Source organism: Chaetura pelagica, unplaced genomic scaffold (genome assembly GCF_000747805.2).
Source record: "Chaetura pelagica isolate M959 unplaced genomic scaffold, ChaPel_1.0 scaffold20, whole genome shotgun sequence".
NCBI classification, from domain to species: domain Eukaryota; kingdom Metazoa; phylum Chordata; class Aves; order Apodiformes; family Apodidae; genus Chaetura; species Chaetura pelagica.
Window position 1 is genome coordinate 2,210,230 of NW_009951958.1, and position 13,703 is coordinate 2,223,932.

The window sequence follows — 13,703 nt, forward strand, 5'->3', positions numbered from 1 at the left end:
GGCGGGATGCTGTGAAGGCGAGCGATCGATTGTGGCAGATTTGGGGGCTTGGCGGGGGTGCCCCCGCAGCCGCGAGGTGAGAGGCGCGGCGGCAGCAGCGACAACCCGCGGAAACAGCGCGGGGGCGGGGGGTGGGCCTCCAGCCCGCACCAGTGAGAGCTTCACGACTGGTTTTTCGGGCCTCCTGAGTTTTCAAAAGGTTTTTGGGAGACCTCGGGATGCTGCCGGCGCGGGGCAGAGCCCGGGCTGGGCGGCTGCTCAGAGGGGCTGAGGCGCATCCGAGACAGCTGAGCTTCCCAGGTGAAGTGGCTTTCGCTGCTTCTGAGCAAGATCTTGGAGACTCTCTAGAGATGGGAGCCTGGCTTTACTCCAATATAAGCAACTGAGTGAAGTGCAAGGCAATGAAAAAAAAAAACAACCCTGTAATTCTCTTCTGGCTACACAAAGAGCTCGGTACGTGCTGCAGCATCCTCATCTAGTGACTGCCGAGGCTCATGCCTGAAGGTCTCTTGGCAGTAGTTTTGAAACTACAACTATTGAAGTCTATTTTGTATCATGCTGACGTGTTCTCACTTCTCAGTTCTCTTATTTCTCCTGGCAGTTGGAAAGGGCAAAGGATGGGGTTAGCAAAGAGAGAGGTTATTTTTTTAAAAGGGAATAAAATTGGATTCTAAGAGAAATGTCAGCTTCTTTTTCCCTTGTTGAGCAGAGCAGGAGGCATTAAATCACTGTTGATAACAACAGCCATGGAATAGGCTAACAGTATTCCAGAAGGCTGGACCATCACATAAAGCTGGGTGTTGCTGTGGTATCTATTGTGGGAGCTACTGGTTGTTATGCACAGAACTAGGTTCATAAAAGCTCACTATCTATCACAGTAATATAGTATCCCAGTAAAGTGTGGGCTTTTTCACTGGTAAGGTTTTGGTTTGTGTTCTTATAAATGTAATGGCAGTATCTGCTTACTAGCTCTCTTCCACTGAGTGAATCAGAGCTGTATCACTTTCTGCTTTCTCTAAGATCCTACATGACTGAGAAGCAAACTTGTTGCTTATGCTGTGCAAAGCAGTAGTTGGGACAACGTGTGACATCTGGCCAAACTGGAGTAGTGAGTACTGAAGCTAGAAGCAGCAGCTCACCTACAGATTAGGGAGAAGCCTGTGGAAAACTCTGTAAGTCATTGCTTATCATTTGGCATGCCAGTGGCTCATGTGTTTCTGCAGTAAGTCTGCTGGGCCTTGGCACTGGCAGAAAGTGGTGGGGGGAACCAGAAAGTGATAGATGAGCACTGTACTACTTATCTTCCTTCCATACAACACTTCCAGACTTTATGGTAAAGTACGTTCCTCAGCTTCTTAAGATATGCACATCTCAAGTGAGGCTATCTGAATATTCAGTAGCCCTCAATAATAACTGATCTTTAAATTCCAGTGGAAAGTCCACCTCTGTCAGGCTGGTTGGAAGTGACAGCAGGATCTTCCACTGATACAAAAGATGCTGAGTATTTAACAACTTTGCTTCACTCGGGAAATTGTGGTCCAGAGCCTGAACTGAGATCTGTGCATTCCTGATTCTTCAAATACTGAAATAATAGTTGTGGACACTTGAGAGGTGGTTTCTTCTCTAAGTTTTGTGAATAGGATGTTTGCCCTTGGCAGCAAGGAGGAGAATACTATGGAAGGATCTTTGAAAGATGACACTTGACTGAAATTTTGTAAGCAATGGGGAAACCACCACAACACATGAAAGCAGCATAATGAAACAACTGCTTAGCTTCAGAATTGCAACATTTTAGAATGAATCTGTACCAATCCTGAAGTTTACCTGTTTCTTGGATGGCTACATTGTCTGATCTTCAGCTTAGAGTTGTGCCTTGGAGATGCTACTGCTACATGCCCAAATAACTGAGAAAGTTAAAATCCCAAGACTGCTTAAATAACCTGTGGACAGATGACCTCAAAAGCAGGGAATGTTGTTTTAAGTGGAACCAACTTTGTTGAAGGACTCCTGAAGTGGGACATATGTCTACATATTGCTAAGATCACAGACTGTAGGAACTTCTGCCTTGTAGAGCAGAGCAAATTTGCTTGTTGCTGCCAGTTTCATGAGGTCAAGCTTGACTGGCTGTTCCCATTTCCAGATTTCTGGATGATGTATTCTTGAATAAAAAGTGTTTGGTCACTCAAAACTTCCAGAAGTGTCACTCTGAAGGTACATTCACACTGCTCAGGTGCAGCAACTTTGAAACAGAGAACTCCTTTTGTCAACACGGATCATGTTGTTGAAGGTGCTTGGGGACGTACACGTAAAAGAATAAGTTTTAGCTAGCCTTCTGCCTTCAGCTCTGAAGCAACTTGCTTCACATTGAACTTACTGTTGGTCCTGTAAGTCACTTTCTATACACACTTTTTCTCCTGCATCTGGTAACTTTTGTTTCTTCCAGTTTCACTTCTGGTAAGATGTGAAGACAACTGACTTAAACTGGCCTCTTAGGGCAGGAAACTTACAGCTTTTCTTGTTCGTTAAACTGTGCAGCCATCATGCACCACCACAGTGCAACTCCTCTTTCCTTCTTAGTTGTGTTTTTCCATGGAATATGAAACAGGCTGAGGATGGATGAATTCTCTCCTGCTTGATTTGGCTAACTAAAGGAAGATATCACTTTGCACTGTATACAGGTGTGAGTAATCCTTGTCTTTTGTTGTGTGAAGACTAGACAAAGTGCTTTCTCAACTCTTTCCTGCAGCTTTCCTGACTTGCCAAGAAAATATTTACTCACTACATTTTCAGTAAGAAACCCTTATACTGGCTAATAAGGGTAGCAAAGGTACCATAATTATGACTTAATTCTCCTTCAAGATTCTGGCTGCTTTGTCTGTGAGACTTGAATAAAGTCCTGTGGAAATTACAAGTCCTGACTTTCTATTGCATTGTGCTCAAAGCTCAACTTCCTAGAATGAGCAGGCTTCTTTCTTTAATGGGTGTCTTTTTGCTTCCTTCTGCTTTAAGCCATTTCTGTCTTGTAAGCTTATGCTCCCACCTTCTTAGCTTTCTTCTGGAGTCCACAGATGTGTTTTGTGGTCTGTCTCCCAGTGAATTCCATTTATAGTTTCTACTTAACTCTGTTTTGCTCATGGCGGTTCTTTATCTGATTCTGTGTGTATGTTATTGCTGTGTGTAGTTCAGTTACATTCTTAGCCTTAGTCTTGCATAGAAATGTGGGTTTATATGTACACATATATATACAGCAGACACTTTTATATGTATGAGAATACTATTTTTTACTGGCTCTTGATATTATTAGTGTGACCTACTATCCATTTCTCCTATGCAGAGACAAGTACTTCTGGTTAAATGCAAATGCCCAAGTTCCTTCATTTAATTTACAAAGACCAGTCTTAGCCAATTCTCACTGCTTATTAAGCATGTTGGGAGTGATTTGCAGCCCCTTTGTTTGACTTTTCTTATCGGATTTGAATCTTGAAGCTATGCCTGAGGAATTCTTAGTTTAGTCCTTTGTTCTGTAGCTTGTTAGGGCCAGTGACTTGTTAGCAGCTCTCAGGGAGGATATTTCAACTGTGGTAAGCTAGAAACTACAGGATGCTGCTGTTAAGTTGCTTCAGTTTACTTCATTGTCAAGTTTCTCATAAATGCACGGGGGAGGTGTTGGATCTCTTCACTTTTCTGCCATGAGCCTGTACTGTTCTTATCCCCATATTTTATAACAAAAATGAGTGTTCTGTTCAATTCCTGGTCATGTTGCATTGCAGAAAGGTTGTATAAAAGGCAAAATTTCTCCGTGGTTCCCACAAGAGAGGATTAATGGAATTCATCCCACCCAGTTGGCAGGCAGGCTTAAACAAAGCCTTGAACCACTCACTACTACTCCAGCCAACCTGCAGCTCCTTTGTATATGCTGAAGTGGTTCTCGATCCATGGATCATAATAGCTGAGATGTTTGTGCCTTTCTGGCTTGCTTGAAACAAACATGGAGGCTCCCAACATGTAGGAGCCTCCTATATTGAATCTGTTTTTAAATCTACAAAGAATCAACAGCTTTTGCTATAAAATGCTTGACTGTCTTTTAAGACTATTTGAAATGTGAAAACTACATTAAAGCTGTGAAACGTACATAGTGAAATAGACTTTAGCTTAACATTGTATTACTGAACTTAAAGGAAAACATTAGCTAGCTATATGCATCCAGATCTCATGGAAGTATTAACACAGTGGTGACTTCTGTCAGCAGCTGCTTTTACAAGTGCTGAGAATGTTCTCTCCTCTTTAGTCTTTTTCGGTGGCCAGTTTAGTACACTTAGCTTTAACAAAACTTTCTTTGCTGTTTCCTTCAACTCTCTCTCCAAACTGACAATCAACTCCCCAATAAGTGCACATTTTTTGATGTAGAAAGTTAGCTCTTGGAGAACATGAGCCTCACAGGTTTGGATACCTGTTTGTTTGATGGGAATTTGCTTTCCTGAAATTACATGTACCTCTCAACATAATGCTTCTAGCATGTTTATTCATTTTCAACTTTATAGTTATTTTGGGCCTATGCCAGTGAAAATGCTTTCAGAAACACTTTCAGTGAAAATGCTTTCAGATTTCCAGTCTGGAAATTAGGACTTAAGAGAAATGGAGAGTGCAGTGCATCTGCTATTTCTAAATAATGACTTGCCTAAAGTTAGTGACTCTTTAATTGAACAAGGTGCTGTTTATGTAACTTTAATTTAAAATTCATTTAAAGTGTATGTTCTTTAACTTCTGTTGGTGCATCTTAAATGAGTAGCAATTCATGCTTCTATAGAAAATGTGTGTATATATGTCTAGTGTGTCTATATATAACTAGGATATATAAGGACTTCACTTTGACACTGCATTTGCCTGTGTTGAACCGGTTTTAGCAAATTAATACAGAACTACCCTAAATGTGAATTGAAAAAATAACTGAAGTACAAAAGAAGAGACTATGATTCAAATTGACTAATTTCCTAGTCATAAAAGAAGACAACCCACTAGATGAGATTATCTGAGCAGACAGTATCATTAATAACTCTTCTCTTCCCTTAGCCTCGAGTAGAATATGTTTCTCTTTCAGCTTCAGAGTTGCTGGCAGCTGTGTACAGCAGTGAACAAGGCATGGTTCTGTCAGGGGCAAAGGAGCAGAGTGTGCAATGACTGTCTGTTCTTAAGGGCTTGTAGATCTGTGCATGTAAGGAAAGGTGAAGTGGCTTAAGCAATATTTGCTCATGTGGATCTTAAGAAGAGGGCTTTGAAATGTGCCAGTGGCAGCTCTGCTACATTTGTGGGGGTGATGAGCCTCAGGGGGTCATTTTAAAGAGGTTCTTTTCCTCAAGATTTTTTACGTAGCAAAAAGCTCATCTTTTAATTTAATTATATATATGCAGATGCATTCTTAGACAATGCTAGAAGTATTATTTTTCTCCATAGAGCTATTTCTTTTGTAGGCTGATCCTATAGTTACTTCAAGAGGACTATTTTAAATTACTAGGAGACCCCTTGTGTGTTGGTGTGTGCTTTGCTTGAAGTACCTATCTGTGCATGGTGGATTCAGTCTAGCATTAGACCTTGTGCTTGCTGGTATGTGTGGTGGGGAAAGCGTGGCCTTGAAAATGAAGACTGAAACGATACTACCCCAGCAACAGAAAATTAGTTTACTATCTAGTGTCCCTATGCATAGGATAAAGACTTAGTTTATTCCCTAATTTCTAAAATGTGTCTAAAGAGCTGAAAAATGGGCAATGTTTATGACTGCATGACTTGGGCCATCTGAGTGGAAGAGCTTTTAACAAAAGTTATGTTGGTTCTTACTGGCCAGCTACTGTTAGGTTAGTGGTTGCAGGTAGACAAGTAAAGCTGCACACTTGACTCCCAGGGCTCTGTATTTGTAGGTGTGGGAACATAAACTACTGAAGGAAAAGAGTTGATGCAGAAAGGGGATCCAGGACTTTGATCATGCTCAGATGTGTATAGAGTATAAATGGTGTTTGGATGGTTAGTCAGAATGATACTTGGCTCTAGCTGATGACCTCATAAGCAATGCTTAAGGGAGAGACAAGTTGATGCAGCTGAGCTGCTTTGGGAAGTTCACATAGCAGAGTATCATCCTATTCAGATTCATGAGTTCATATTATCTCTGATTTGTGCTAACTTAAATTTGGAAAGGAGAGTAGTAGTCTAATACAACACTGAAAAGCCCAACTGGTTCCTGTACCTTGCAAGTTAACCAGTGTTTGACTTGACTTTTTAAATTCCAAAATGTTTTATCATCATTAGTCTAACTGGAAAAAAAAAAGCAAAACATAATGCTTTGTCTGCACAACTTCTAATCTACATTCTAATCTACAAGTGTAACTTCTCATTTGTCTGTCTGTCTGCCTTAGTGCCCACATGGAACATCCAAGTTCTGACTGTGTGCTCTTGCTGTAAGATGGGAGATCTATGTGGAGTTTGATGCTGAATTGGGATTACAGACTAGAGTTGCCTCTGAGGAAGAGGGACAGACTGGAGAGCAGAGAGTATCTATTCTGGAATGAAAAAATTAAAACATAGAACTAGGATAGCAAAGTCTAGCATGCTTTAGAAATGGTCATGGTATGACAGTGTTAGCCTTCTGTTTACATGACTCCTTTGTACACATTCTAATTCACCTTTTTTAAGTATTTTTACTAGGTAAAAAAATTTCAAGCTGAGGTGCCATAAAAAGGCAGCTTAGAGTAATCTTCCAACTAGTTGTCAGTCTTAAATTTGACTTAGTTTAGCAGCTTGCAAGGAAAAGGTGTGCTTCAGGAAGATCTTGAGGTATGGCCTGTAGATGAACAGGAATCACCTTAGGTTTGTGGGGAAAATAGGAGATACCATCTGTAGATCTAGTTTCAAATAAATTATTTGAATGGGTTTACTTAAAACAGGCAACAGAATTGCTGATTAGGTGGGACTATGATGTAGCTTTTCAACATGCTGTGAAATAGGTGTTCAGCGTTAAGTGCAACTAGAGAATTTTTATTATCTTGCAGTGTTGAGCTTTGGACTGGATCCTTAGCCGCTTGATACTTCACAATTGCTTTCTCTGGTATGGGGAAAACTGTTTCCTTCTACTTTCAGTTTCGGTCAACATTCAGCTCAAAGCTTGTCATGTGTGATGTGATGTCCTTGTAAGGTTGTCTGAAGTGCACTGTTGTAAAGAGGTGAATACTCTAATGCAGGATAGAAAGCAGTAGCAAGCTAAGCCTTTTGTAATGCCTTTTGTGGTCCTTCTTCACTTTTGCAGGCAAGGTGTATTTAGAATATTCTGAGATTAAGTGATATAGTCACTAGAAAAGTTCTTAGACCACTCATACAGAAGCTTTCAGATAAGATTCTAAATTTGAACACATGATCTAGAAATCTCCCCTCCCAGTTTAGTAGAGGCTATAGGAAGTGCTGACTGAAGTCTCACCCTGAAACAGAAAAACTTGTGCTTTGTGAGTAGTTTTGATACTGAAGCTTTGCCATCCATGCCTGATGGGGTAACATGCTGCATATTTTTACCTTAGTGCATAGAAGTTGAAAGGGCTGTGCCAATCTGGCACATCCCTGAACACTGGCACAGTAAAGGTGAACTTAGGTAGATGCAGACTGCTGTGCAGTACAGTATTAGAGCTCATCAGTGGCATCTGCTAAAACCAATGCTGTGGGTTGTACAGTAGGTATCACTGGAGCCTTTGCAGCTGTGTCTTAGAGCTCTGTCTTGCCTATGTGAAAGTATTAACTTAGCTGCTCTTCTCAGAAATGAGCATATGCAGCCTCAATCATGTCACTGCCAGACTGAAATTTTGGAATATTATACACGCTGTCAGTACAAAGAACTGGCTCTTCTCACCTAATCTGTTGTACGTAAAGCAAAGAATTTCATGTTGGTGCTTGTGTGCTTTGTGCATAACCCCCTTGAAGTAAATGACTCAGGTTTTGGAAGCTTTCATTCTGGAAAATGCAGTCCTCCCTTCTAGCTTGTATGGGGAAGAGTCTCCAGTAGATACAGCAGGTTAAAGCAACTGAAGATTGTAACTTAAATGTAGACTAGTGCTTGAAAGATGTGTCCTGCTCCTCACCTGCTATCTGCACTGCAGCTGTTTCAGAGAACCGATTCTGGTGGAAGCGACTTAAGGCAGGTCTGTCCATTCTGTCAGATGTCTCCCAGCTCGTGGCAGCTGGGAAGTCTGCTCCATGGTAGGGGAAACTGAAGAAATCGTTTTCTTCTTTTCCACCAAATAGTTACAGCAAGTGCAAAGCCTCTGTAGAAACGAAACTTCTACTGGCAGTTATCTGCTTCCTTGCTGTGTTGAGCGATTACAACCTGTTTCTGTTTCCAGTCCTGAAGGAAATGAAATGCTTTACTCAGTTGCCATCTTAGGCTTTGCCATCCTTTGAATGTCTCTGCCAACAAACACTTCACATCTTGCCTCAGCACTTTTAAGTGTTACATATAAATGAGAAGCAGCTTTCAGTCTCATTTTGCTACATGCTGCTCTCATCTCTGATACAAAGCTTTCTTGGAGGAAGTGCTGTACTTCAATGCCTATTTTTTGCTTTTGACTGACAAACTTGAGAATCATTTAAGGACTTAATGTTTTTGAAGGCAAGGTGTTCACCTTCTGAAAATCTGATGTGGCATCTAAGAATGCTGATTCTACCATCCCAGAAAACTGAACCTAGACTGCAAGTCACAGGCAAACGGAAGAACTTGCAGGAAAAGTCTGCATATGAGATTGAAAATTGTATTTCAAGAACATTTGCCCCATCTTCTGCAAAGCTACTGTCAGTCATTCCTGTATTCATATTCCATATTGATGCAACTTCCATGACCTGACTCTAAACTCTTCATAGTTCTTTATAGCACTAAACTGAGGTTTTTTTGTTAACCCTGTTGTCATTGTGACCATATTTTCCTACAGGATATGTGTCCAAATTGGCTTATGTTTCTCACCAGTTTTTTGCAGAACAAGGTGTAACAGTGGAGGCTTTAATGTTACTTGAAATTATTTTCTTTGCAGGCTCTGTGCTTGTGCTTTCTTCTGTCTCAGCACTCATGAACTGTGTAGGAAGAAAGGCTTAGTCAAGTATCTTTCTGCATCTTTTTTTCCTTAATTTGACCTTTTGTTGCTACAGCAGGAAATCCTAGAAGTGTCGGGGTGTAACTTGTTCAGTGCTTCTGTTCCTTTTTCCTTTGTCCTACAGCTCATGTGTAAGTGGAACTTCAAAGCAACTTCTTCATGTGTAAGAAGTTCTTCAAATATTGGGGAGTGAAGAAGGAAGACATGGACCAGAGCAGACATGACAGCATAACTCGTGAAGAGATGTCAGCAATGGAAAAATATTAAAAGAAACTTGGGGTTACATCATCTTGTAGCTAAAGCTGTAAGCAGCAATGTTCATTCAGGCTTTGTTGCTATTAACATAGGTATATACTTCCTTACATATTCATTAGTCAATTGGAAGGGAATATATTGATAAAGATGTGATTTTTGTGTTTTGCTGGCTTACTTGATGTGCTAACTTGATTAATTTCCTTTGGTCTTCTGGAGTAAGCAGTAGATAAATCAGTACTGCTGAAGGTTTCAGTGGAGATGAAGTTCAATTTCCCAGGAATTGCAACTTTATATTGCTCAGAAACTGGAATGTTACAAAAAAGTTTTAAATTCTATTTAAGAAAGAAAACTCTCAAGCATGCCAAAACATGCATGTGTTTTTTGAACCTTGTAGCTTCTCTCTAAGCAGATTTTGAAAGTTTCAGGAAAATCCAACCCCACTCTTTTCAGGAACTGTCTCATCATTTGTCTGAATTGAAATCCAGGCAGTGGATTCTTAGACTCTGCAGCTTTAACTGTAGTGTCTGCTTCTGTCACCTCTCTGGCTTGGCACATTCCTCTAGTGCTGCAGAAGTGGTGCTGCAGCTTAGGTCAAGTGAGACATCTGAAGTCTTTGGCAGGATGGAACATCTCTACAATCTGCCTTCTAACTTGGATATGCCACTCAGCTATCAAACAGCTGATCGGGAGTAGCTCACATGATAGGGCTATCCTGACTTTTGGTCTAAAAGTCTGTTGTAGGACTTCAAGTTTTCTGTAGTGTAACATAGAGCTTGGTAGTAGAATTAAAAAGCCTGAAAGCTTTAGAAAGAATGTGTTACATCTGGTTCTTCAAAAGCAACCCCTGAGTCCTGTTACATACTTAGGTTAGGCTTGAGATACAGCTTGATGTGAATTAATCACTTCTGATATTCCCTGTAGGGTTTCAGAAGGTTGCTTTTTGGTTTGCTCAGCAGTGAGCTTCAGAGCTGATGCAAGCTGTGTAAGGTTTGTGTGGTGAGGATGAGAGGATAGGGTTGGGGGAAGAGTTAAGTGTAAGGCTGTCCCTAAGTAGCAGCAGCAAGCTTGTGATTGAGCTTATCCATCACATGGAACTGCATCCATGGACCAAGTGGCTCTTTGGCACAACCAAGGACAGAACATAGACATAGAGATCAGCAGCTTTTCAGATTACTTCTGGCTAAAATTAGATAATTTTTGAGGTGTTCTTTCTTGCAGAACTTTATCCAAGAGTTGTTGATGTGAAAGAGACAGTTTCTACAAGCTTATAGTAAAAAAATTTTGTTTTTAAAAAATAGTATTTCCTAGAATATGCTTCATTACCTGGGAAAGCTTCTTGTGATCTAAATTTATCTGTTGTCCTAGGCAAGAGTGGAAAAATAACTAGACATTATGGTCTTTGTCCCAAAATACATGGTATACAGAGATGATATGTCAAATCTGCTATAGATTAATTGAAGCCCAGCCTATGTACTGTACCACGCAGCAAAAGTTGTAGCTGGGAGTAGTTATCTCTGGGTAGCTGCAGTTGGTCTCTCTCAGGTTTAGATTTTTATCAGGGTGGTGGCAGAAAAAATTATCTCTATGTTGGAGTGTCTTCTGTGTGAATGTTGTCTCTTCATAGTTTTTGCTGTAAGGGTCTGTCTCTGGTGTTTCATACCTGAGGTATCTCCATGTTTAGATGGAGATGTTTGTGTGTCTCTCCTCAGTGGACTTCCCAGAACTATTCTATTCTGACGTTACTGTAAAATACTGACTTTAAAAAAGTATTTACTTCTGTGGACAATGTAGCTCCCTAAGCATCTGCCTTTCCACAGTGGTCACTCTACAAACTATCTAGTTTGCATAACAGCTATGCCAGCTCCACTTTCACCCCAGAATATACACTGAATGCAGAGTACAGAATTGTGAACAATTGCTACATTCAAATGACAGTGAAGCTTGTGGCAATATTGAAAGGTTAAATACAACCCCCTTTAGGAAAGGTAGGATTGCTGCATGGTGAGCAAAGCCTGCAGTACTTGCAAGTGGGGGAAGACCACATGAAGCTTTGATTCTTAAATCTACTGGGAAGGAAAACAGCTACACAAACTGTGTATGGGTGCTTGGTTCTCCCAGTCTCTTTCCATTCTCAAAGAGGATGTAAAAGCTTCCACACCACAAGTAAGAAAATGCACACCGAGAGACAAAACACATTAATTATGGTCAGAAAAATGACTGTCAAGCATGGTTTTATCTTTGCTTCAGGATGTTTCCTCTTGCTCAGGAGAGCATATTGGTGTGGTGTTGTTTTTCTTTTCTCAGAATTACAAGAATCAGTTGGCCTTAAATAGCTCCTGGGGTGACTCAACCTGTTCTCCTGTTTAAGGGAAGGGGAGAACATGATGAAGCCCCAAGGATGAGTGTTGCAAATATGCTGTAAAAAGTTATGACAATTAAAGATTCTACTTGTGCATTGGCACCTTCAATGCAAGTCCAAGGTTTTTTTGGAGGGAGATGGGGGAGCGGGTATAGACCTCTAAATTTCAACAGTACTGCTTATCTGTAATTGCATTTTAAAGTTTCACCTGAGGGGCACATCTGAGGAGGATTCTGAGCCACTTCTGTCTCCTAAAGGTTGATCAAATATCCCTGCACTAGGTCAAGAAAATGGCAGACTAGACTGTTCCAACCTTTAGTCAGTTGATTTTATGGCTTGTTTTTTCCTTCTAGGAAAAGTGAGTTTTCTTTCCAGCATCTCTGACTTCCAGGATTGGGGTCCTAGGGAGCAGAAAACTTACTTCTGTGAATCTCATGCCTGGCTGGCTGTTTGTAGTTAAAACTCTTTTCATGAGATTTCTGTGTTTGGAAGTTTTTTGGGCGTTTTCTTGAGGGCTTTTTTCTTCCCTAATGGTAAAAACTGTCCTGTGGGTTAGTGTCACTGCTAGTCCTCAGTGACCTCTGTCACTGTGTATTGTTGACAGTTGTCTCCTTTTACTAGAGGTGGACACTTGGATAACATGTTTCAGCAACAGTCTACAAGTGGAATCTAAAATGTTGTTTGACTAGGTTTCCTGTATTTACCAAGGTCAGACTGTTGCTGAAACATGTTATCCAAGTGGAATCTAAAATGTTGTGTTTGACTAGGTTTCCTGTATTTACCAAGGTCATCTTTTCTCCAGGAGGTTAAATAGATTGCCTCCTGTTCCCTTTACTTTCAGAAAAGGAAATTGGTTTTGGGTTTTGTTTTTACTTTGTGAACTTTACTGGGTGAGATGATGCTGCAGCATTTGTGCTAACTGGCCAATTTCATGTAGAGTACAGATTTTGGGGAAAAGAACACAAGCGTCTAGTTCAGCGGGGAAATCCAGAACTTGTTTCTCAGGAAATAGTGGGTATCTTCAGCCTTACTCCTCCAAAAGGAGCTAGCAAATGTCTGGAATTCTGTATCACTCCAGTCTGTGTGCATCTCTGTGACTTGCCTGAAACGAGTATGCTTTGGGATAGCATGCTATTGTAAACTTGCTGAGTTTATAACTCTGAGGTGCATTGTTGAACTTGATGTTTTCAAAATAAAAAGGGTTTAAACTGATACTATAAAAAGTGCTGACTGACTTTTATTCACCAAACTGCCCATACAGCTTTTGTTTTATGCACTACAATCTGCAAGCCTCAACTGCACCAATGCAGTTTCCATTTTGAGCAGTCAGTCCCCTTCTTGTGGTAGGTAACCACACAGCAAAATTGCTCCACGTCTCCTTATCTCTCTCTAGTCTGTTTTATTCTTATCATGCTGTCGAGTTGCAAAACCTCGTCCATGTTGCACATCTAACAGAAGTGTGATAGCTTATGTTGCCTTCATTCTTTGGTTGTTTCTGTGCAAGGAGTGTTCAGCTGGGGGTGTCCGTTCCTTTTGTGCTGACACTTCTGGCGTGACAGAGCTTGCTGTTTCCTTGGGTTTTTTATATGATGATCAAATAACTACTCCTTGGGGTAGACACCAGTAAGAGTCCAGGCTACAAGGGCTGATTTTAACAAACTGCAGGACAAGAAGGCCGGACTTTGTGGCTTCTTTGTGCTTAGGATTCTTCTTCTCGCTCACCCCGCACTGGGTGGCAGACACGGCCCTGCCCGCCCTCAGGTGGGCTCGGGGTGGAGGGATGCCCGGCTGGGGAGCCTGCGGCCCTGGCTGGTGCAGCAACACCTGCCTCTTGGCCTCAGCTTCGCTGGCAAACTGTGTGCACCTCCAGATAAGCGGAGTCCTGAGCTGGTGCCCGGGGCGCTGGTAGCACCAGGGCACCGCTGGAGCAGCCGCACTTGTCGCCAACCCTGGGCTGGCCCGGGCAGCCGGCGGCT

At 41.4% G+C, this 13,703-nt stretch overlaps 1 protein-coding gene across 1 annotated transcript in view; it reads right to left on the reverse strand.

The window, feature by feature from the left end:
• Positions 1–13,703, reverse strand: part of MCF2L2 (MCF.2 cell line derived transforming sequence-like 2) — a 139,224-nt gene that overhangs the window by 60,469 nt on the left and 65,052 nt on the right. The window lies entirely within an intron of this gene.